This window comes from Hippocampus guttulatus, chromosome 3 (genome assembly GCF_054856545.1).
Source record: "Hippocampus guttulatus isolate MCC_2025c chromosome 3, RoL_Hgut_1.0, whole genome shotgun sequence".
Classification (NCBI taxonomy): Eukaryota; Metazoa; Chordata; class Actinopteri; order Syngnathiformes; family Syngnathidae; genus Hippocampus; species Hippocampus guttulatus.
This window is the reverse complement of record NC_141263.1, coordinates 19,475,177-19,499,954: the sequence shown is the minus strand read 5'-3', so window position 1 is coordinate 19,499,954 and position 24,778 is coordinate 19,475,177. Positions and strand designations below refer to the sequence as shown.

The following is a 24,778-nucleotide window of genomic DNA, read 5'->3' as shown; positions in this document are numbered from 1 at the left end:
CTCTTGTATCAATGTTAAGTAAAATTCATACAAACACAACAATGAAGTTTCGGCTATGGTCGAACTGTCTCGTGATTGAGTACAAATTGTAAATATGTCTAATTAAATATTTGTTTAACTGGAAGGAATCCAAATTATGATTATGAAATAGCTGCAGCAGTTTTTTTTCTGGACTTGCAATGGCCTCTCTGCAGGCCTCAACAAACTCCATGTCTAACATTTGTTCCATGAAATCGCGTTGATTTATTTCCAACAGTATATTCTCTTCATTCGCTTTTGGCTGCAATAGTTCCAGTATCTGGATGCTGGAATTATTATATTAAAGTTTTTTGGGAGTCCAATCACATTTGCGCCTCTATGTTGCCTTGTCAGTCCAGCTAATCTTTAGAATCGGAATCAACTATATTGGCACTCGTGCTCTGGCCAGTCAGTGCACATAAATATACTGTATGTCATATGAATCTTACAAAAGTTGAAAAAAACAAGAAGCAATTTCAAAAAAAGTCATAGTGTGTGTCTTAATAATGCATTCCGATCAGGAATCTGTACTTTAAGAAGTAGCCGAATGAATTTCAGGCAGACTGAACTGTACATTTTGAGAGCTGTAATGTGTTTAAGTGAAGTCTCGTACTGTCAGCTCACATTTCTAATGGCCTTTCGATTCAATTTGCATGCATTGAACTGACTCTGTCTTATTTGAATGGAGCTCACTGGAATAACTGAAGCTGACTCTTTTTTTTAATCATTATTATTACTGAAGCCCACGACTAAAATAATACTCACTCGGAATTGAAAGTTAAACTGATTAACACTCGCATTTGCGTGAGTGTGTGTGTGTGTGTGCGCTCATGCGTGTGTGTGGTGAATGAAATTTTTATTAGCCTACCTATTTACTCAACAAATATTAGACTATATTCATGCAAGCATGCAGTATCTTGCGATGAGCATTTGCGGTTTGAACTATGAGAAAAAATTTACAGTTTAATTTATCCAAGTTTCTTGGTAGGTTGTGCTTTTCAGCATTAAATTTTTCACTTACATTTTTTCACAGTCAAGAATGCTTCAAATGTGTTTCACCTGATTGCCTTTACGGTTAATACGGGGTTTAACACAGTTTTCTTCCACATTTGATCCATTTCCAAGATTTCCTTGAAGAACTGTTTCCGAATCCTTCCCAGTGACCTGAAACAGGTCACATTTGACCGTAAAGGTTCCACTGTACTACTGCAGTACTGTATACTATTATTCTACTATATATTATACGCATATAGGTGCTTCTCTCATATAGTTGAAAAGGTCAGGCATTCAGTAATTACTGTAATGAATTCGTCCATATCAAAAAGTGGAACTCATGCCATGCCGAATCATTAAACATATCGTAAAACACAGTCAAAGCAATGTCATTCTTAAATCGCAAATAGTCCTGGTAGGACATCATCTCCAGGTCAGACATGTATCAGATGACCCCACATAAGAAGGACGGTAACATGACGTACGCACTTCCGATATCATCTCTTACTCATAAAACTTAAATAAGAAACCTTATCTTAAGACAGGGATGGGCAAATTAATTACTGGAGGGGGCTACATAGGACCACAAACTTCCTAATCAGAAGTATGAGAAAAATGCCACTTTAAATATGGACAAAACACATGCTCTTAATAAATGAATTTTTTCGTAATGCATTTCTCAGTGCATGTAGAAAAGAGCCACCCTCCAACAACAAAGGGATTGAGGAATCAAAAAATAAGCACATACTGTGTTTTATTTGTCAGGAAATGTCAGGAAAGCCGACTTGCGCCTCTGATCTTTATTAAGGGTTAATATGAGGCACTTTTAATTGTGGCAGTCGGGGGTTTACTCCCATCTAAAACAGCTCCATCTCCAGTTATAGGAGGATGTGAACACTTATGCACCTTTTTTTTTTACTCCACCTCAGGACACATTAATGGTGATGGACCCTTTGCATTTCTTTTTCACCATTCACATTCCCATGAGTCCGGACTACAATAGCCGCATTGCAATTTCTGACTTGGTGTTTAGTTGATGCTAACTATTGTGTACAATTATTTAATACAGTACATTAAAATTGATGACATTTGCCTTGGCATTTTTTTAAAATTTCAAATATTGGGATAAAGTTAATGTCTGTTGATAAATATTGAACCATCTATCCATTTATGAACTGTGTTTACATCTACCACAGGCAGTATAATGCGATGTGTACATGATTGACTGTCACAACCGCTCAGTAAGATTCAGAAATATCATTGTTTTCCACACAAGATAAAAAATATTTTCTACGAGGATTCAAATATCCGTTGTGGGTGTTTTTGTGTTCGTATTAAGCTAGTGGACGAGGTTCCATTGTATTTGACTCAGAATGACAGAGTCACACATTTTACTGTTAGTAACCTGTTAATGGCGGGGCAAACGCATCGTCCAATAGCTTCACTTTCCGAATCACATGACAAAGGTCCCAAAAGAATGTCTAATCAAGCTTTGATGGGCCATTAACATCATCAAATATGGATGAAACACTCATCTACTTAAACTTTGGCAACGGACTCATGTCTGGACTCTGTGTGTGTGTGTGTGTGTGTGTGTGTGTGTGTGTGTGTGTGTGTGTGTGTGTGTGTGTGTGTGTGTGTGTGTGTGTTGTATTCATGACATCTCAGGACAATTTTATGATAACACACCTTCACAATGAGGACCTGTGGAAAAATGGGGACATTTTTCGCGTCCTCATATTTCCACGCAGTCTACACTACTCTAGAGCTCACGAGGATACTCCCACACCAAAAATAAGTGATGTCCTGAAAGAGCACAATTTTCAGAAATTGTGTGTTTAAGTGTGTTTAACTTTCGACTCACTTTTCATTTGGAAAACTAGTGGCCAACTTCGGTACCTTAACACACTTTTAACACACTTTCAGTGACGTCATTGTGCAGGACCTCATATGTCATCTTTTTCGGACTGACTCACACATTTTCCCCGCCCTCGTCCTGGTAAGTCACTTCAATTAGCAGTCACACAAAACCCAACATGTGAAGCAGCCAGACAATCCTACAGCCAGATATCTATTAAACTCTCTGAAACAAACACGACCACGCGTGGATGACCACCTGGTAAGCAATTCCTTTTCGTTTATCTTACTGTAACATAGACTTTGTTCAATATAACCGTGTTTAACAGTGCCCACCAAAGGTAATGTCATTCAATTAGACAGCTAGCTAGCTAGCTAGCTAGCTAGATCGTTAGCATGCTAATAAGCTTCCAGTAAAAGTAATGTGGACATGTCCTGCAGGCAAGGTTCTAGAAAACCTTTCTAAATCTTTGACAACACAGTCTGTGGAACTTGATTTTGGTGCCAAATGTTTATTTCAGTGCAGTATTTGTTTTATTTGATTGCAGTTAATTGAAATTAGTTAGTACAGGTAGCCTAATGAAAGTGGGCCATGCACTTCTAGCCTTTATGCTAAGTCTGGTGTATTTACACTGTTTATTCTTGTGTTGATTCAATTGTACACCGTTTCAATGAAAAAACAAACAAACGTTTGCAATGAAATTATAGCAGAATTCAGCTTTGTTGGTACATTTGGTCAAGACAATATTGTGTTACTCTATTTTAATTTTACATTGTTATCTGCCTGACAAATGGTTTGCCCGAATCTATTAATCTGACCAGCAAATGTTTGATGAAATGAATTTTTGTATATTTGAGGAAGAAAATAATATTCCTTTGGCTCAGTACTTTCTGAGCCAAAATAAGTGCTGCCATTGTATTGTGCTTGCTTGTCTGGCTGACTTCTTCTCACTTTCCATTGTAGATGTTTACTGGTGGTGATAATGTCACAAAGAAGAGCCAGACTGAGCCCTGAATCTGAGGCTGCTCATTTTATTTTATCTGGAGTCGACAAGCCTTGTTTGAAAGCCCAGTGGATCAATGATTATAAAGGTATGCTATCAATCTACCTGCTATCTAATTCTTATGGCTACCACACGCACATGACAAGAGCTGCAACCAAAGCCTGTCACAGTGACAGATTTTATTCGCACATTGTATTTACCCCAAAAATATCACAATAAACAACAGCATGTTTTTTTTATGCCATTGATCATATTGGAGCAAAAATAATTGAAGTACTTTTTAAGAGAATGTTTAGCAGCCATTATCATTCAATTCTTGAGAATATTGTATTGCCATGTAGAACTAGGAATATCTTGAAATGAAAAAATAGAAATAGAAATTATTCGGCTTCTGTTAAAATATTGTGCTTCAACAAATATCACAATTCATAAAAAACGCATACTATCTGTAATAGTCGAGGAAAATTAGATGCCTTCAAACTTCCTTCACAATGCCTATTTCACCTGATTGAAGAAGGCTGTGGTAGCTGTTTGACAAATCCACATTTTTATCAGCAATTTGTACTGCCCATCAAAGGTCTCTACTTAGTTTAAAACTGAAAGAATGGTCACAGGAATTATGTATGTCATTATCATTATGACTATTATTGTTGATTGCTTAATTTTTATTTTAGTCATAATGTATCTTTTCTATGTGCAGTGGTGTATATTGCTCAGTGGGATTTCTGATTGGAGATCGGAGGTGTGAAACGCCAGGACAGCTTACAAAGAAATTAGATGAATCCTTTCCCTCCCACAATTGTTAGAGTTGCATTTGTATTTACAAAGAGAAAATAACAAAAATAGAAACGCACAGTTAATCAGATTAAAAAAAACATCCCATCCAACCATTTTCAAACCCATTTATACTAATACGGGCCTGGCTGTGCTGCAGCCGATCCCAGCTGTCTTCGGACAGTAGGCAGGGTACAACTTGAACTGGGTGCCAGCCAATCACAGGACACACAGACAAACCACCATTCACCCTCACAATCACACCGAGGGACAATTTAGTGAGTTCAGTGAACCTACTACGTTGCATGTTTTTGGAATGTGGGAGGAAACCAAAGTAGTCGGAGAAAACCCATGCAGCCATGGGGAGAACTCCACACAAGAAGGCACTGTGAGGCGGACGTGCCAACCAGTCGCACACTGTGCAGCCGCATTAGGTTGCCTGTGACCAAAATAAAAACTATGGTGGTAATGCATTACCAACATTGCTGCCCATACTTTTTTTGACCTTATTGCTCTTCTCTTTCTCTCCCTCAACCATATAATGCAGTTTGGAGTGGAATAGTATAGGAACTGAAATTAGGTTTCGAATGTTATCCATTGAGGAAAAATGGTACTTCACTTGACTTATGATGATCACTTTAGTCAAACTGTCGGTCAAACCGCTGGTATTTTTCTTTGCTATTCCATACATTCTGTTCAATTGAAGGCAAGCAATGTAAACAACTCTGATGTAAGGAGCCACATTATTTTGTGCTGATACAAATTGCTAAAGAAAATTATCAGCGATTCTGATAATTGTTTTTAGTTTTACATGGAATCATTTTGTTATCGTACCACTAAACATGTTTTTTCCCCTCTTTAAATTTTTATTTTTTGGTCTGCATGTATTTGTGAATATCTGATTAACTGCATTGTGTAAGCCTGATTTGGATTGTATTAATCAACATTTAAGTGTCAACTTTTCGTGTCCTAGGACGTGGTGTATTTACAAGTGAACCAATCGAAAAGGGGTTATTTGTGGTTGAGTACCGTGGAGAGTTAATCTCAAGTTATGAACGAGACAAGAGACAGAAAAAGTACACAGAGAAGCAAAATTGTTTCCTGTTTGATTTTGAATGGAAAGGAAGCACATGGTGGTAAGTCAAGATCTAGAAAAACATCATGTGGTTCTGTACAACATTGTAGTTTTACTGGAAAAACATTTCATGTTTCATTGTTCAATTTCAGCATTGATTCCTCCCATGAAGATGGTTCATTAGGTCGACTTGTCAATGATGCTCACAAAGGCCCAAACTGTAGAATGAAAAAGCTGACAATCCAGGATAAACCTCATCTTTGCTTGTTTGCAATTGAAAATATCGAAGCAGGGAATGAAATAACCTATGACTATGGAGATTCTCAGTGGGCATGGAGAGCACTGGTAAGTAATGCCTGAATATACACCTGTAGACAACCAGATCTAATAAGTAAATCATTATATTTCATAGGTGAGTGAAATATCATTTTCATCAACAGTTTATTACCTTTTAAAAGTTAACACAAGTGTCTGTTTTAGAGGATTATTTGACGTCAACAGAAATTCAAAGACAGGAACATGGACTCCACATTTTTCAGTCATTACATTGATTTAGTCTGAAAGAGTATGTTTCGGGTGTTGTCTTTATTATTTGAACTCAGTCGTGTCTGATGTCCTGAAATTGTTAGCTATCAGAGCTGTACAGTGGTAAGTACCATAAAGAGTACTGTACTACACAGTACTTGTGCTGTGAATGTGGTCACTGAAAAAAGTAGTTCAATTTATTCAAAAGTCATATAACTACGACATATTTCTGACACTCTATGGTTGGTATAATGTTGCTTTTCATGATTTCAGTCATGCCCTCATACTTCTTCAGTTACTGAAGAATACTTTTTAGAATATTTCTGATACTGTAATATTGCTATGTTGCAGACACCAGATGTTGGTATCCTGACTGAACCTTCTGGAGACCAAGAAGGGAGTGAGAGATCCACTTCATCCTTACAACAGGTGACTACGTCTTATCATTATATACCAGTTTTGAGTTTACAGCTTTCTTTGACAAACACAGGAGAAGTTATAAATCAGAAACGTGGCCTCTCCATGATTTCAGTCGTCATGTCCTCATATTTCTTTAGACCTGAAAAACCTGAGTGTGTTTCAGGTGACATGACTTTTGTCTTAACCTAACTCTGGAGAGCCTGTGTTCGAATGTCCCCATATTGCTGTTCCACAGAACTGAACAGTGTTAACTTTCTACAGTGTGGTATATTAATCCCAAACTCTCCTGTGAGCTATGTTCAATGAGAAATAATGTTTATTCATTTCTTAATTGGTCAGAATGAAGAATGCTGAATATTTTGACACCGTAATGTTGTTATGTTGCAGATACCAAGTGACGGGATCCTGACTGAACCTTCTGGAGACCAAGAAGGGAGTGAGAGATCCGCTTCATCCTTACAACAGGTTACTACGTCTTATCATTATATACCAGTTTTGAGTTTACAGCTTTCTTTGACAAACGCAGGAGAAGTTATAAATCAGAAACATGGACTCTCCATGATTTCAGTCGTCATGTCCTCATATTTCTTTAGACCTGAAAACCCTGAGTGTGTTTCAGGTGACATGACTTTTGTCTTAACCTAACTCTGGAGAGCCTGTGTTCGAATGTCCCCATATTGCTGTTACACAGAACTGAACAGTGTTAACTTTCTACAGTCTGGTATATTAATCCCAAACTCTCCTGTGAGCTATGTTCGATGAGAAATAATGTTTATTCATTTCTTAATTGGTCAGAATGAAGAATGCTGAATATTTTGACACCGTAATGTTGTTATGTTGCAGATACCAAGTGACGGGATCCTGACTGAACCTTCTGGAGACCAAGAAGGGAGTGAGAGATCCGCTTCATCCTTACAACAGGTTACTACGTCTTATCATTATATACCAGTTTTGAGTTTACAGCTTTCTTTGACAAACGCAGGAGAAGTTATAAATCAGAAATGTGGCCTCTCCATGATTTCAGTCGTCATGTCCTCATATTTCTTTAGACCTGAAAAACCTGAGTGTGTTTCAGGTGACATGACTTGTCTTAACCTAACTCTGGAGAGGTTGTGTCTGAATGTCCCCATATTGCTGTTCCACAGAGCTGAACAGTGTTAACTTTCTGTAGTGTGGTACATTAATCCCAAACACTCCTGTGAGCAATGTTCAATGAGAAATAATGTTTATTCATTTCTTAACTGGTCAGAATGAAGAATGCTGAATATTTTGACACCGTAATGTTGTTATGTTGCAGATACCAAGTGAAGGGATCCTGACTGAACCTTCTGGAGACCAAGAAGGAAGTGAGAGATCCACTTCATCCTTACAACAGGTTACTACGTTTCATCATTATATACCAGTTTTGAGTTTACAGCTTTTTTTGACAAACGCAGGAGAAGTTATAAATCAGAAACGTGGACTCTCCATGATTTCAGTCGTCATGTCCTCATATTTCTTTAGACCTGAAAAACCTGAGTGTGTTTCAGGTGACATGACTTTTGTCTTAATCTAACTCTGGAGAGCCTGTGTTCGAATGTCCCCATATTGCTGTTCCACAGAACTGAACAGTGTTAACTTTCTATAGTGTGGTATATTAATCCCAAACCCTCCTGTGAGCGATGTTCAATGAAAAACAATGTTTATTCATTTATTAACTAATCAGGATGAATAAATTAGAATATTTCTGACACTGCACTGTTGCTATGTTGCAGACACCAGGTGTTCGGATCCCGATGAAACCTTCTGAAGATCAAGAAAGGATTGGGAGATCCACTTCATCCTTACAACAGGTCATTGCATTTTATCATTATATACCAGTTTTGAGTTTACAGCTTTCTTTGACAAACACAGGAGAAGTTATAAATCAGAAACATGGACTCTCCATGATTTCAGTCGTCATGTCCTCATATTTCTTTAGACCTGAAAAACCTGAGTGTGTTTCAGGTGACATGACTTTTGTCTTAACCTAACTCTGGAGAGCCTGTTTTAGAATGTCCCCATATTGCTGTTCCACGGAACTGAACAGTGTTAACTTTCTATAGAGTGGTATATTAATCCCAAACTCTCCTGTGAGCAATGTTCAATGAGAAATAATGTTTATTCATTTCTTAACTGGTCAGAATGAAGAATGCTGAATATTTTGACACCGTAATGTTATGTTGCAGACGCCAAGTGACAGGTACCTGACTGAACCCTCTGGAGACCAAGAATGGAATGAGAGATCCACTTCTTCCTTACAACAGGTTACTACTTCTTATCATGATATACTAGGTTTGAGTTTTCAGCTTTCTTTGACAAACACAGGAGAAGTTATAAATCAGAAACATGGACTCGCCTCCTGGATCCCCCGCACCCTGCCCACCACCTTTTCCAGCTACTCCCCTCAGGCAGACGCTACAGATCCATGCGCACCAAATCCAGTAGACACTTAAACAGCTTCTTCCCTCTAGCCATTAACTCCTTAAACAGTCACTGACGTAGTCACTCTTCTTGTACTACAAATACTGCTACTGGTTACTCTAAAATGGTTCAATGATTTGTTGTTTACGATGATACTAATGCAGCGTGTTATACCGGAGACAAATTCCTTGTGTGTTCTACATACTTGGCCAATAAAGATGATTCTGATTCTGATTCTGATTCTGATTCTGATTTCAGTCGTCATGTCCTCATATTTCTTTAGACCTGAAAAACCTGAGTGTGTTTCAGGTGACATGACTTTTGTCTTAACCTAACTCTGGAGAGCCTGTTTTAGAATGTCCCCATATTGCTGTTCCACGGAACTGAACAGTGTTAACTTTCTATAGTGTGGTATATTAATCCCAAACTCTCCTGTGAGCAATGTTCAATGAGAAATAATGTTTATTCATTTCTTAACTGGTCAGAATGAAGAATGCTGAATATTTTGACACCGTAATGTTATGTTGCAGACGCCAAGTGACAGGTACCTGACTGAACCCTCTGGAGACCAAGAATGGAATGAGAGATCCACTTCTTCCTTACAACAGGTTACTACTTCTTATCATGATATACTAGGTTTGAGTTTTCAGCTTTCTTTGACAAACACAGGAGAAGTTATAAATCAGAAACATGGACTCGCCATGATTTCAGTCGTCATGTCCTCATATTTCTTTAGACCTGAAAAACCTGAATGTGTTTCAGGTGACATGACTTTTGTCTTAACCTAACTCTGAAGAGCCTGTGTTTGAATGTCCCCATATTGCTGTTCCACAGAACTGAACAGTGTTAACTTTCTACAGTGTGGTATATTAATCCCAAACTCTCCTGTGAGCTATGTTCAATGAGAGATAATGTTTATTCATTTCTTAACTGGTCAGAATGAAGAATGCTGAATATTTTGACACCGTAGTGTTGTTATGTTGCAGACACCAAGTGACAGGTACCTGACTGAACCCTCTGGAGACCAAGAATGGAATGAGAGATCCACTTCATCCTTACAACAGGTTACTACTTCTTATCATGATATACTAGGTTTGAGTTTTCAGCTTTCTTTGACAAACACAGCAGAAGTTATAAATCAGAAACATGGACTCTCCATGATTTCAGTCGTCATGTCCTCATATTTCTTTAGACCTGAAAAACCTGAGTGTGTTTCAGGTGACATGACTTGTCTTAACCTAACTCTGGAGAGCCTGTGTTCGAATGTCCCCATATTGCTCTTCCACAGAACTGAACAGTGTTAACTTTCTACAGTGTGGTATATTAATCCCAAACTCTCCTGTGAGCAATGTTCAATGAGAAATAATGTTTATTCATTTCTTAACTGGTCAGAATGAAGAATGCTGAATATTTTGACACCGTAATGTTGTTATGTTGCAGACACCAAGTGACGGGTACCTGACTGAACCTTCTGGAGACCAAGAATGGAATGAGAGATTCACTTCATCCTTACAACAGGTTACTACGTCTTATCATTACATACCAGGTTTGAGTTTTCAGCTTTCTTTGACAAACACAGGAGAAGTTATAAATCAGAAACATGGACTCGTCATGATTTCAGTCGTCATGTCCTCATATTTCTTTAGACCTGAAAAACCTGAGTGTGTTTCAGGTGACATGACTTTTGTCTGGACCTAACTCTGGAGAGCCTGTGTTCGAATGTCCCCATATTGCTGTTACACAGAGCTGAACAGTGTTAACCTTCTATAGTGTGGTATATTAATCCCAAACCCTCCTGTGAGCGATGTTCAATGAAAAACAATGTTTATTAATTTATTAACTAATTAGGATGAATACATTTGAATATTTCTGACACTGCAATGCTGCTATGTTGCAGACACCAGGTGTTCGGATCCTGATGAAACCTTCTGAAGATCAAGAAAAGAGTGGAAGATTTACTTCATCCTTACAACAGGTCATTGCATTTTATCAGTGTATATCAGTTTTGAGTTTACAGCTTTCTTTGACAAACACAGGAGAAGTTATAAATCAGAAACATGGACTCTCCATGATTTCAGTCGTCATGTCCTCATATTTCTTTAGACCTGAAAGACCTGAGTGTGTTTCAGGTGACATGACTTGTCTTAACCTAACTCTGGAGAGCCTGTGTTCGAATGTCCCCATATTGCTGTTCCACAGAACTGAACAGTGTTAATTTTCTACAGTGTGGTATATTAATCCCAAACTCTCCTGTGAGCTATGTTCAATGAGAAATAATGTTTATTCATTTCTTAATTGGTCAGAATGAAGAATGCTGAATATTTTGACACCGTAATGTTATGTTGCAGATACCAAGTGACGGGATCCTGACTGAACCTTCTGGAGACCAAGAAGGGAGTGAGAGATCCGCTTCATCCTTACAACAGGTTACTACGTCTTATCATTATATACCAGTTTTGAGTTTACAGCTTTCTTTGACAAACGCAGGAGAAGTTATAAATCAGAAACGTGGCCTCTCCATGATTTCAGTCGTCATGTCCTCATATTTCTTTAGACCTGAAAAACCTGAGTGTGTTTCAGGTGACATGACTTTTGTCTTAACCTAACTCTGGAGAGGTTGTGTTTGAATGTCCCCATATTGCTGTTCCACAGAGCTGAACAGTGTTAACTTTCTATAGTGTGGTACATTAATCCCAAACTCTCCTGTGAGCAATGTTCAATGAGAAATAATGTTTATTCATTTCTTAACTGGTCAGAATGAAGAATGCTGAATATTTTGACACCGTAATGTTGTTATGTTGCAGATACCAAGTGACGGGATCTAACTGAACCTTCTGGAGACCAAGAAGGGAGTGAGAGATCCACTTCATCCTTACAACAGGTTACTACGTTTTATCATTATATACGAGTTTTGAGTTTACAGCTTTCTTTGACAAACGCAGGAGAAGTTATAAATCAGAAACATGGCCTCTCCATGATTTCAGCCGTCATGTCCTCATATTTCTTTAGACCTGAAAAACCTGAGTGTGTTTCAGGTGACATGACTTTTGTCTTAACCTAACTCTGGAGAGCCTGTGTTCGAATGTCCCCATATTGCTGTTCCACAGAACTGAACGGTGTTAACTTTCTACAGTGTGGTATATTAATCCCAAACCCTCCTGTGAGCGATGTTCAATGAGAAATAATGTTTATTCATCTCTTAACTGGTCAGAATGAAGAATGCTGAATATTTTGACACCGTAATGTTGTTATGTTGCAGACACCAAGTGACGGGTACCTGACTGAACCTTCTGGAGACCAAGAATGGAATGAGAGATCCACTTCATCCTTACAACAGGTTACTACGTCTTATCATTATATACCAGTTTTGAGTTTACAGCTTTCTTTGACAAACACAGGAGAAGTTATAAATCAGAAACGTGGACTCTCCATGATTTCAGTCGTCATGTCCTCATATTTCTTTAGACCTGAAAAACCTGAGTGTGTTTCAGGTGACATGACTTTTGTCTTAACCTAACTCTGTAGAGCCTGTGTTCGAATGTCCCCATATTGCTGTTACACAGAGCTGAACAGTTTTAACTTTCTATAGTGTGGTATATTAATCCCAAACTCTCCTGTGAGCGATGTTCAATGAAAAACAATGTTTATTCATTTATTAACTAATTAGGATGAATAAATTTGAATATTTCTGACACTGCACTGTTGCTATGTTGCAGACACCAGGTATTCGGATCCTGATGAAACCTTCTGAAGATCAAGAAAGGAGTGGAAGATTCATTTCATCCTTACAACAGGTTTTATTTATCAAATCGTTTCATGATAAAACATTGCGTTTTATCAATATATACCAGTTTTGAGTTTACAGCTTTCTTTGACAAACACAGGAGAAGTTATAAATCAGAAACATGGACTCTCCATGATTTCAGTCGTCATGTCCTCATATTTCTTTAGACCTGAAAAACCTGAGTGTGTTTCAGGTGACATGACTTTTGTCTTAACCTAACTCTGGAGAGGCTGTGTCTGAATGTCCCCATATTGCTGTTCCACAGAGCTGAACAGAGTTAAACTTTCTATAGTGTGGTACGTTATTCCCAAACTCTCCTGTGAGCAATGTTCAATGAGAAATAATGTTTCTTCATTTATTAACTGGTCAGAACGAAGAATGCTGAATATTTTGATGTTGTTTAAATATCATTTTTAAAACATCTAACATTCTGCGTTTACCCTGAAACAAAAGCATTTTGTCCTGTCTGTTTTTTTTAACCCAACCAGATGAAGTAACCACGAGCGATGACGATTTGAGCAAAGAAACCAATGCTGACCTTAATCAAGAAAAAGCGATTCTCACTTACACAGAAAATGGTAATGTCCTCAAGTTATGACATAAGACAGAGTAAATTGGTGCCTGATAATCTCAGTCTTTATGCACAACTATGTATGAATTAGAAACAATTTACTACAGTATTTGAAAATGGTGTTGAAAGATGCAAAATGTGCAGGTTGAAAACACATTAGGCCTCGACAGCCGAAAGAAAATTGAGAAATTAGGAGACGATTTGGCACATATAAGAAAGCAATGGTGAAAAGCCACATTCAACTATTTTTGTATAATTTTTCAAAGGCTCAAGCTCTGACACTTCTGGGAACCCAAGCCATGCATATGCGCCATCTACATCGGACAACATGGAAGGCACTTCTGCTTCAACCACCTTTGACAACACTGACGACAGTTTTGTCGCAACCCTGGAAAACATTTCTGCTCCAACCCAGTTAGAGAACGTGGACGACACTTCCTTCTCAATCACACGGGACAACAAAAACACCAGTTAAAGTTAAACAAAAATGGCAAAAATTAACATATCTTAATTGAAGCTGAAGTACTTTTGATGAACAAAAAGTCAAAGTGCTCCAATGAAAAGCAAGGTTAAAGAGCATTTTTTTCAAAATTCTCATTATTTCCTGGAATATCTTATTTTGCATTTTTAACATTTGCAATGCCATTTTTAATAAATAATGCCTTCTTTTACAGGTGGGAATAAGAGACGTACGTGGACAGATGATGAAGTGAAGGCTGTTGAGAGACATATGTTTGATTTCATAACAAGCCATAACGTTCCAGGTAAAACGAGCTGTGAGTCCTGTCTCCACGCAGAGCTAGTAGCTCTGAAAGACAGAGACTGGGTGTCCATCAAAAACTACATCCACAACAGGATAACTGCATTAAAAAGGGAAATGAATAGATAGTCCATTGAAATGCGAGCACGCCTGGGTACATTTCAGTTCAAGTTAACTATAGCAATAGCAATGGTGCATTTAGGGTGGGATGGTCAATTACGGATTTCATATTTGTTGTTGAATACTGTTTCACATTTATTGTTTCATGAGCTTCAAGAGCAAATTGGAAAATCCTTGGAGATGTACGAACATGTAAGGTATACTGTATATCAGGCATGTCCCGATCTGGGCCGGGAGGGCAACTGTCGTGCCTGTTTTCCAGCTCTCGCAGCTGCATCACACCTGATTCAGATGATCAGTTCAACAGTCAGCTCTGATGCAGCATTAGAACATCCTGGGAGAGCTGGAAAACAAAAAGACAGCGGCCCTCGAGGACCGACTTTGGACACCCCTGCTGTATATAAACGTACGTACAATATACAAACTTCTCACAAAAGATAGGCTTATTAGGTTTGAGGTGATATTTCAGAAAAACCCTAAAACATTTGAATTCATCCTATTTCAAGAATTTCAATACTTTTTGAAAAGTTGCTTTTGTCTAACAGGTAGCTAAAGAAGAAGTTGCTACACACATGGCACAATATATGGCCACATTTATTAAAAATTCTTCATCACAGTATTCACATTTTGACATAATCTTCTTCAGTTCAAACAACCCTCATTTATTGCACTGCCTTGTGTCATGGAGAGGAGGTGGCATGTTTTCTGTGTTCATAATTTCATATTTGTCAGCAATTAAAAAATAAGAAAGTGGACTGACCACATATTTAACTGTCTCTTCTTCTTCACAGCTTAGTTTTACTGTCTTGTATTATTACCATGAATATCAACGACTGTTTGGCACATTCGCCTCATAGTTCAGCAATTGATAGTTTGAATCTGGGCTTCCTTCCTTTGTAGAGTTCTCCCCGTGCCCGAGCATGACAATTGGACACATGTGCCTAACATATACTGTTGGTATGTAACAGGAGTCAATCTAAAAATTACACACTTTACTCTTAGCTGGTCTTCATAAGTCATATATACTTGAAAATGATGTGTATCTAGGGGGCTCAAAATTCACAAAAACATGAAATGGCAGTGTGTTTGAGGTGACTGTCTCCATAATACACAAAAACCAGTCAATGTCCTCATATGTAGTAGTTTTGTCATAAATCAAAAAAAAATTACGTCCTAGCCAAAATCTGAATAGATGGGTGTCTTCCTGATTTTTTTTCATGGTTACCATATTTTTTTGGAGCCTGTAGGACCACGGGAAAGGCATGTACCCATATGTCGGGTGAACAAACGGACGTCCTGAAAATGCACCAAAACACGTATGTGTGTGTGTGTGTGTGTGTGTGTGTCCCAGGCCACTTGACGGAACTTTCCTGCAGTGCCACATTCTCTTGAATGTTTTACATTGGGATGGCACTGTGCCTTCATTGTGTTGCCAAAGAGATTAGAAATTCACAGTGGCCTCCCCAATACCTCTCACCAAACTTATCAGTCTGAGATGTTGCATGGGTGTGCTGAAATATATATATATATATATATATATATATATATATACAGGCATACCTCGGTTTTCGACCATAATCCAGAAGGCTGTTCGAAAAGCGATTTGTTCGAAATCCGAAACTATTTTATTAGCCGAAGATTTGGGGCTAATACACTATGCAGAAACAACAAAAAGACAGTCAGATATGCGTAAATCACAACAAACACGTCCGCTCACAATGAACGTTACACGAGGAAGCGTCACTTCCTTGTGTAAGGAAGCCGAGAGGAGTCGAGTGCCGTATTTGGGTTTGCTCAGTTTGGTCGAAAAACAGTTTTCGGTCGTAATCTGAGGCGTAAAAATCTCGAATTTTCTGGTCGAAATCCAATTTGGTCGATAACAGATGTTCGAAAACCATGGTTTGACTGTACTGTATAGTAATTCAACAATACTTCCTGTGACATCTATTGTGGTACTCTTTGTGTGCCGCTCGGAGATGCACAATACAGACATCTCAAATGTAGATATGACGATGAAACACGAAAGACCTTAACAAATAAGTCACAATTATGTGTGTGTGTGTGTGGGGAGGGGGGGTTCAACAGAGGACAAAAAATATATAAAGAGCATTTTTGTATTGTCTGTCTACATGTGTTCATGCACCCTTTGTGTTCAGATATCTGTTGCTTGAAGGGTTATAATGCAATCGATGCTAGTTTTGTTTGATCATCAATGATGTTTTGCGGTGTGTACGTTAGCATCAAGCTAGCTGCCCTTTGTCAGTCATGTGGTGTTTGATTAAATATCAGTTAAATTCTTTTGGAATGTGAAATCCTACTCAAGCGCAGGGAAAACATGGCGCAACAGAGCCTGAGCAGAGTTTCAAACCCGCAACCTCTCGAATGTGAGGCACTCATAATTACTCCCCACCGTGCTGCCCTACGAGATTTTATTGTAATTTTGATGGTTTAAATAATTCACCAGAACAAAAATTTTTGCAATAAGTGTCTGATTTTTAACAAGCCGTCAGGTACAAATGGAAATACCGTAAGCAATCGCAGGCGTTCAAATATACAAACTCTGATCATCAAACATTTGACATGGAATCGCTATTTATTGTATGTGAAAAAGATTCCCTCGTGCGATGGAGGTCTTTGTGAGAGACGAAGCATGTTGCAGATTTATAATTCATTACACGTGCAGAGTTAATGCGGCATTCACATGATAATTAGGATTAATTTTTGATTGTCGCCTCAGGGCAGCGCTGCATTGCGGAGGCGGCCATATTATTACCTTATTAGGGTAACTGTCAGGCGCCTTCTTTGGTTTACAAATGCATTGTCTTGTTGCTAGTTGATGCTTATGAGCGTCTCGAACAAGAAGCTGTGTCACTTCGATGAGGCCGGTGCGCCCGTGTGTTTGCATCAGTCACAACAACGCCGTCATTCAAGCACTTCCTGTCCGAGGCATCATCGTCACTCACACAGTTATTTGTCTTCATAGATAAAGAGGGATTACATGAAATGAAGTTCGTGTTTATTGGTGTGCTCATTGTGTTGTATTCTGTCATGTTTAGCAAAGCAGAAAAATATGAAATGAAATGTTGTGGAATTAAAGCAACACTCTGCAAAGTGTTGTCTTGGGGGTTTTGCACCATGACTCCTCCTACAGTTGTGAAGGGTAATTTACATTTAATCCACTGTGGAATGGCAGTTGGAGCAATATAATACCTATATTGGTTCAATGGACCTCATCGACATTGTATTCACTTAACAAGCAGTGTAGAAATCATGAATCATGTGACTTGTGGATGTCTGTACATTAATGTACAGCAGGGGTGCCCATTATGTCGATCGCGATCGACAGGTAGCTCGCAGACTGGTCCCAAGGTGGCGAAGGGTGGAGAGGAAAAACAAAAACAAACAAAAAAAAACCCGAACAAACATTTGTGTATCTCTGTGCACGTTAGTAATATACTTTTTGTATTAATGCACAACCCTAATCATCCTATCAGTCTCACTTTCACAAAAAGTATTTTTTTTAAAAAACAAATAAAATAAAGCAGGTCACTTTTAACGTACGGTGGCACGTGAACTGCGTCACCGGAAGTTGTTAGTGTCAGCAATCTGCAATGTCAACTGTTGCGATGTAGCCTTTATTATTCTTATTCTTATTATTATCATCATTATTATTATCACGCAAAGTGCATTTCGTGTACAATTCACCGATGGCACTCGCAAAGAATGGGTGTCTGGAGGGTCGAAAGAAGCATTTTAAAACTGTAGGTGTGAGCTACGATAGTTAACAGGCTACAAAAGTGCGCCCGCATGCCTCCGTGTCAGGCTGTTGCTCATCATGGCATGCGTGTGTATGTGCGTGCGGGTGCGCGGTAACGGGTCGGGTCAGAATTCCAGCTTTTATTTCATGGTGTTTACATCTGGATGTGTTGGACAAACAAGGGAAAGAGTATCTTGTTTGAAGCCGCACACTTTTCAAGTGAGCAAAAGTGTTGGAACGGACAGGCAGTCTTCATTTGAAATGCTTTTTCCAAGACTTTACTGCACCCCTTTCAGTTCTGAGGTGCAATTTCATTTTGAGCCATGGGTCTAAATTGAATTCCATTGCAGTAGTATTTGAAGGGGCTCATAACACGAGAAAATGCACTTTTCACTTCACATATATAATTTGGTCTCTGAATTGTGAAATTCAACAACCAAAGAAATCTTCATTTATGTAGTTAGCAGTGATGTGCCCATGCACCACAAAAAGCTTTCATTGTCTTGGGCGCTCCCCCTTTTCTTTTTTTCATCTCTTTGGTGGCGTGCGCCGATGAAGTGTCGCATGGTGTGTCAAACTGTGCCTCTTTTGTAGCACGTTCATGTTCTCACACCTGAGGGGAGTGCAGTTGTGTGGAAGGAGACGTTTGAGCATCACGTTGGGGTATTTTATTAACAAGACAGCAGGTGCACGACCAACCTTCTCCCTCCACCAGCTGTGTGCCCAAAAATGTGTGCAAGTGTGTGTGTGGCTGTGTGTGTGTGCATGGAGAAAATGGCAAGCAGCCACAGCAGTGATAAAACTATCCAAGATTGGCAACAAAGCCCTCCACCACAACAACAAATGCTTCCACTTTCCCCAAAAAATAACTCTGAAGCAGTTTGTATTGTGCCGGCCAAGTGAAATGATTTTCACTTTTCGTGTGTGTGTGCGTGCGCGTGTGTGTGTGTGTGCGTGTGTGTGTGTGTGTGTGTGTCTCCCTTTGGATCAACAGTGGCTTTCATAGTGTATTATCCGGCCCAGCTTTTAACTCCAGCAGAACTGTGTTCACAAATTGATGCTCTGCTCCAGTGGGGCTGTAGCTGCAACATTAAATTGTACTGAAATATTCATATGTGAGTGCATTTAGCTGAGAGCAATTGCTGTGCGACTCTCCAGAGGCTGCATGGAAATGTTGCAACTCCCCCCCCCCCCCACACACACCCCCACCCACCCAAGACACACACACATACACACAGCAACCAGAGACCGACCCAGGACACTGATTGAGTTTGGGGCCGAGACCGGTGAAGCTGAACGCAGTACAAATTTCAAAAATGGTCACAAAGTAGTGGACAAACTGAAGACTTGTTGACTTTTTGAGGTGAGACCGAGTACAAGCTATCAAACTAACATGTCAGTGTTGCGAAAAAGAAAATGTTGCATTTGGGTGGGGGGGGGAGTAAAAGAAAAGTCAGACAATTCAGATTTAGGACAAGGAGAAGTGCAATAGAATGATGGCAGATCAGCCAGTTCCAGTTATGACATTTCTGTGTTTTTCCGTCTTTAGTTGATCTCTGTGCACTTTTGAACATCGCAGTTGCTTCAGATGAAATTACACTTTACACCTGTAGGGAGCGATGTAGTGCAAGCCGGCCAATTATTTCTCACCTCTGCTTTAAATAAATGAACGTGTAGGTGCCAGTGTTGTGTCCAAGGACCGGCAACCCGAGGCCAAGGCCAAGGCCAAGGACTTGGAAAATTTTCCGAGGCAAGGCCAAGGCCAATGACTTGAGAAATTTTCCAAGGCCAAGGACCAAGGACAAAAATAAAAGCATATGATATACATTTATGAATTAATGTTTTAGTGCAGTCGTTTCTTAATATGAAGTAAATCAACACTCAACAGGCATGACATGGCACGGAAGACAAGTTGAGAAATGACTTTGCATAGCAGTCAATCACTGAGTGCAGAAAAAGCGGTAATCTCTGCAGTGATAATTTTACAGTTTACCGGCAGCCAGTCCCAGGGACTCGCTGATCAGAAAAGTATGAGTCCCATTATGCATTGAGAGAGTCCCAAATTTCGAATTCTGAAATGGTCTACGTATTCAATTGCATATGATAATAACACAAACAACAACATATACATACAATTATAAACAAATGCTGCAGAAATTTTAATAATTCTTCGCAGGCCTGAGGATTTCGGAAATTCATGGTTACCGTTTTTCGGTTCCGTCGGATTACCCAATAGGAAACCATGGTAACTAATGTTGGGTTCCGTAAACGTTCATCATGGGAACCCATTTTTCTATTTTGACTGATATTCATAATCAAGAATTCTGACACTCAAAAGTATAATGTTTCAAGGGTAAATGTTTGAAAACGATGCATTAACAATGAACATTACATCAGTAGCTGTGTACTCCAGGCTTATTCCAAAAAATAAATGGATCAAAAACTGGTGTACTCATGTGGCATCATCAGAGTATTTTTTCCAATCTCACACTGCAAAGATTAATTTACTGGTAATCATTAATACAGGTAAGTATTGATGTGGCTTGACATCCTATTCCCAAGACGATGCATGTGTAATCTACGATCAATTTGACGAAAGAATTTAACATACGTCATCATGAGTTCTACCAACAGTTAACATTAGCATTACTACACCTTGTGACGAAGGTTTTATTCATAAAGTTACCATGCTACAACCAGTAAACTATAGAATAACCAATACTGTTTCCTAATATTTTTCATAACGATTAGCCTACAAATCTAATGACCAACGTGCCTCGTAATCGTGCCTCTCGTCGTATCTTGCTCTCGTGTTCTGTGCATACATTTCAGGTGAGTTTAGTGATACGCCCTTTGGACGATTCATACGAAAAATCAGACTGGCATTCCCATTTCTTAAATGTCGTAATTAGTAGACCTTTGTGAGTTTTTTTTTCGCCGCCATCTCAAACTTTCATCCGCACAATTCCTCAGTTTGCGGACTAAAATACCCAGTCAGCAAAATTGGTCTGGCCCAGCTCTGGGGCAGACACGGCACGTACACTCGGCCCACATACCTCAATGAATGACGGTCCTGCAGTGGCCCACGTCTGGCATCCATGATGTGGGCCGCATTCGGCCCAGATCTGAGCCACATTGTAAAACCATATCTGGCCCTACTCCGACCCGACGCTGGGCCAGAACAGGTTCCTGATATCAGCCTGAATTCAACCTAAACTCAGCCCCATCTTTCATGAGCCATATTTGACCCACATTAAAAAAAAGGTTTCAAAAACGACTGTTATAAAAATATGTTTATTGTCATAATTTGTGAACCTCACATATAACTCCACATACACTGGAAAAATGCATTTTTCTTTATTTAACAGTGAACACAAAGTCCAAATTGGGATGCAGCTTACTCTTGAACGGTATTTTTCTGTCCATCAAATTGTGGCGCTCTCCATGTCCTCTTTTCTTCTCATGCTCTCCTTCCTGTCACCACCCCGATCAGGAGCCAGATGTAGCCATCTTTTGATTGTGACATCAATTTCCTGGTCTGAGGCGCAAGATGTTAGGATGTTAGGTCTCAGAGCGGCTGTAAGAACCGTAAGAAAACAAGAATGGACAGTGTGTTAGGAAAACAAACATTTGTACATGTCATGAACAATGAATGGTCAGTAAAAAAAAACCCCTGAAATTTCTTATAATAATAATAATAATAATAATACATTTCACTTATAAGCGTCTTTCAAGACACTCTAGGACACTTTACAACCAAAACTAAAGTAGGTGTGACGTTGTGGAGCAGAATATTTGCCACCAAAAACTAAACATGAATAACTTTTAAATAGTACTGAATTTGAATTACGTGAATTGAAGGTCAGTGGCTCGAATAATGGATGGATTTGTATATTTTACTCTGAATCATATTGAATAACTGAATCTGAATTGTACAATCTGAATTTGAAACGATAGAATTTGAAACGACCATGTATAGTAAGGCGTTTTTGGAGGAAAAAAACGACCATGTATAGTAAGGCGTTTTGGGACGAAAAAAACGACCATGTATAGTAAAGCGTTTTTAGCTGAAAAAAAAAGACAATGTATAGTAAAGCGCTTTTAGCCGAAAAAAACCGACCACGTATAGTAAGGTGTTTTGAGCCGAAAAAAACGACCATGTATAAAGGCGTTTTTAGCCGAAAAAAATGACCATGAATAGGAAGGTGTTTTTAGCCGAAAAAAAACCCCTACCATGTAGAGTCAGGCGTTTTTAACATAAAAAAAGGACCATAAATAGTAAGGCATTTTTAGCGGAAAAAAACGACCATGTATAGTAAGGAGTTTTTAGCCGAAAAAACCCGACCATACATAGTAAGGCATTTTTGGACGAAATTTTTAGCGGAAAAAAACGACCATGTATAGTAAGGCGTTTTTACCCGAAAAAAACGACCATGTATAGAAAGGCATTTTTACCCGAAAAAAACGACCATGTATAGTAAGGCATTTTTGGAAGAAATTTTTAGCCGAAATAAACGACCATGTAAGTAAGGCATTTTTGGACGAAACTTTTAGCCGAAAAAAACGACCATTTATAGTAAGGCGTTTTTAGCCGAAAAAAACCGAATATGTATAGTAAGGCATTTTTAGCCCAAAAAAAAAACGACCATGTATAGTAAGGCATTTTTGGAAGAAATTTTTAGCCGAAAAAAAACGACCATGTATAGTAAGGCGTTTTTAGCCGAAAAAAACAACCTAGTATAGTAAGGCGTCTTTAGCCGAAAAAAATGACCATGTATACCAAGGCGTTTTTAGCTGAAAAAAACGACCATGCATAGTAATGCGTTTTTAGCCGGAAAAAACGCCTTACTATATATACATGGTCGGGGGGTTTTTGGCTAAAAACGCCTTACTATACATGGTCATTTTTTTCGGCTAAAAATTTTCTTCCAAAAATGCTAAAAATGTTGTCCAAAAATGCCTTACTATATATACATGGTCATTTTTTTCGTCCAAAAACGCCTTACTATATATACATGGTCGGGGGGTTTTCGGCTAAAAACGTCATACTATACATGGTTGTTTTTTTCGGCTAAAAATTTCGTCCAAAAACGCCTTACTATATATACATGGTTGGTTTTTTTTCGTCTAAAAACGCCTTACTATACATGGTCGTTTTTTTCAGCTAAAAATTTTCTTCCAAAAATGCTAAAAATGTTGTCCAAAAATGCCTTACTATATATACATGGTCGTTTTTTTCATCCAAAAACGCCTTACTATACATGGTCGTTTTTTTCGGCTAAAAACGCCATACTATACATGGTTGTTTTTTTTCGGCTAAAAATTTCGTCCAAAAACGCCTTACTATACATGGTCATTTTTTTCGGCGAAAAACGACTTACTATATTTAGTCGTTTATTTCGGCTAAAAATTTCATCCAAAAATGCCTTACTATACATGGTCGTTTTTTTCGGCTGAAGATTTAGTCCAAAAATCCCTTACGATACATCGTCGTTTTTTTCCGCTAAAAATTTCAGCTAAAAAGGCCTTACTATACATGGTCGGGTTTTTTTCGGCTAAAAACGCCTTACGCCACTTAGTATACATGGTCGTTTTTTTCGGCTAAAAATTTCGTCCAAAAATGCCTTACTATACATGGTCAGTTTTTTTTCGAATAAAAAACGCCTTACTATACATTGTCGGTTTTTTTCGGCTAAAAAGGCCTTACTATACATGGTCCTTTTTTTTGGCTAAAAATTTCTTCCAAAAATGCTAAAAATGTTGTCCAAAAATGCCTTACTATATATACATGGTCGTTTTTTTCGTCCAAAAACGCCTTACTATACATGGTCGTTTTTTTCGGGTAAAAATGCCTTTCTATATATGGTCGTTTTTTTCGGCTAAAAATTTCGTCCAAAAATACCTTACTATACATGGTCATTTTTTTGGGCTAAAAACGCCTTAGTATACATGGTCGTTTTCTTTCGGCTAAAAATTTCGTCCAAAAAAGCCTTACTATACATGGTCGGGGGGGTTTTCGGCTAAAAACGCCTTACTATACATGGTCGGGTTTTTTTTTCCCCCCGCTCAAAACGACTTACTATACATGGTCGCTATTTTCGGCTAAAAATGCCTTTCTATACATGGTCGTTTTTTTCGGCTAAAAATTTCTTCCAAAAATGCCTTACTATACATGGTCGTTTTTTTTTTCGACTAAAAACGCCTTACTATACATTGTCGTTTTTTTCGGCTAAAAAGGCCTTACTATACATGGTCGTTTTTTTCTGCTAAAAATTTCTTCCAAAAATGGCATACTATACATGGTCGTTTTTTTCGGGTAAAAATGCCTTTCTATACATGGTCGTTTTTTTCGGCTAAAAATTTCGTCCAAAAATGCCTTACTATACATGGTCGTTTTTTTTTTTCGGCTAAAAACGCCTTACTATACATGGTCGTTTTTTTTTTTCTGCTCAAAACGACTTACTATACATGGTCGTTTTTTTCGGCTAAAAATGCCTTTCTATACATGGTCGTTTTTTTCGGCTAAAAATTTCTTCCAAAAATGCCTTACTATACATGGTCGTTTTTTTCGGCTAAAAATTTCGTCCAAAAATGCCTTGCTATCCATGGTCTTTTTTTTCGTCTAAAAATGCCTTACTATACATGGTCGTGTTTTTCGGCTGAAAATTTTGTCCAAAA

The 24,778-nt window shown here is 38.5% G+C and overlaps 1 long non-coding RNA gene across 2 annotated transcripts; it reads left to right on the top strand.

The window, feature by feature from the left end:
- Positions 1-2,688: 2,688 nt before the first annotated feature.
- On the top strand, positions 2,689-7,076 carry LOC147207784 (uncharacterized). 2 transcript variants are annotated; one of them, XR_015100528.1, is made up of 5 exons: positions 2,711-3,960; positions 5,620-5,782; positions 5,874-6,066; positions 6,598-6,675; positions 7,054-7,076. It is a non-coding gene; the product is annotated as an uncharacterized LOC147207784 (long non-coding RNA). The 2 variants fall into 2 exon arrangements; XR_015100527.1 differs by having other exon boundaries at positions 2,689-3,960; positions 5,874-6,675.
- The last annotated feature ends 17,702 nt before the right edge of the window (positions 7,077-24,778 follow it).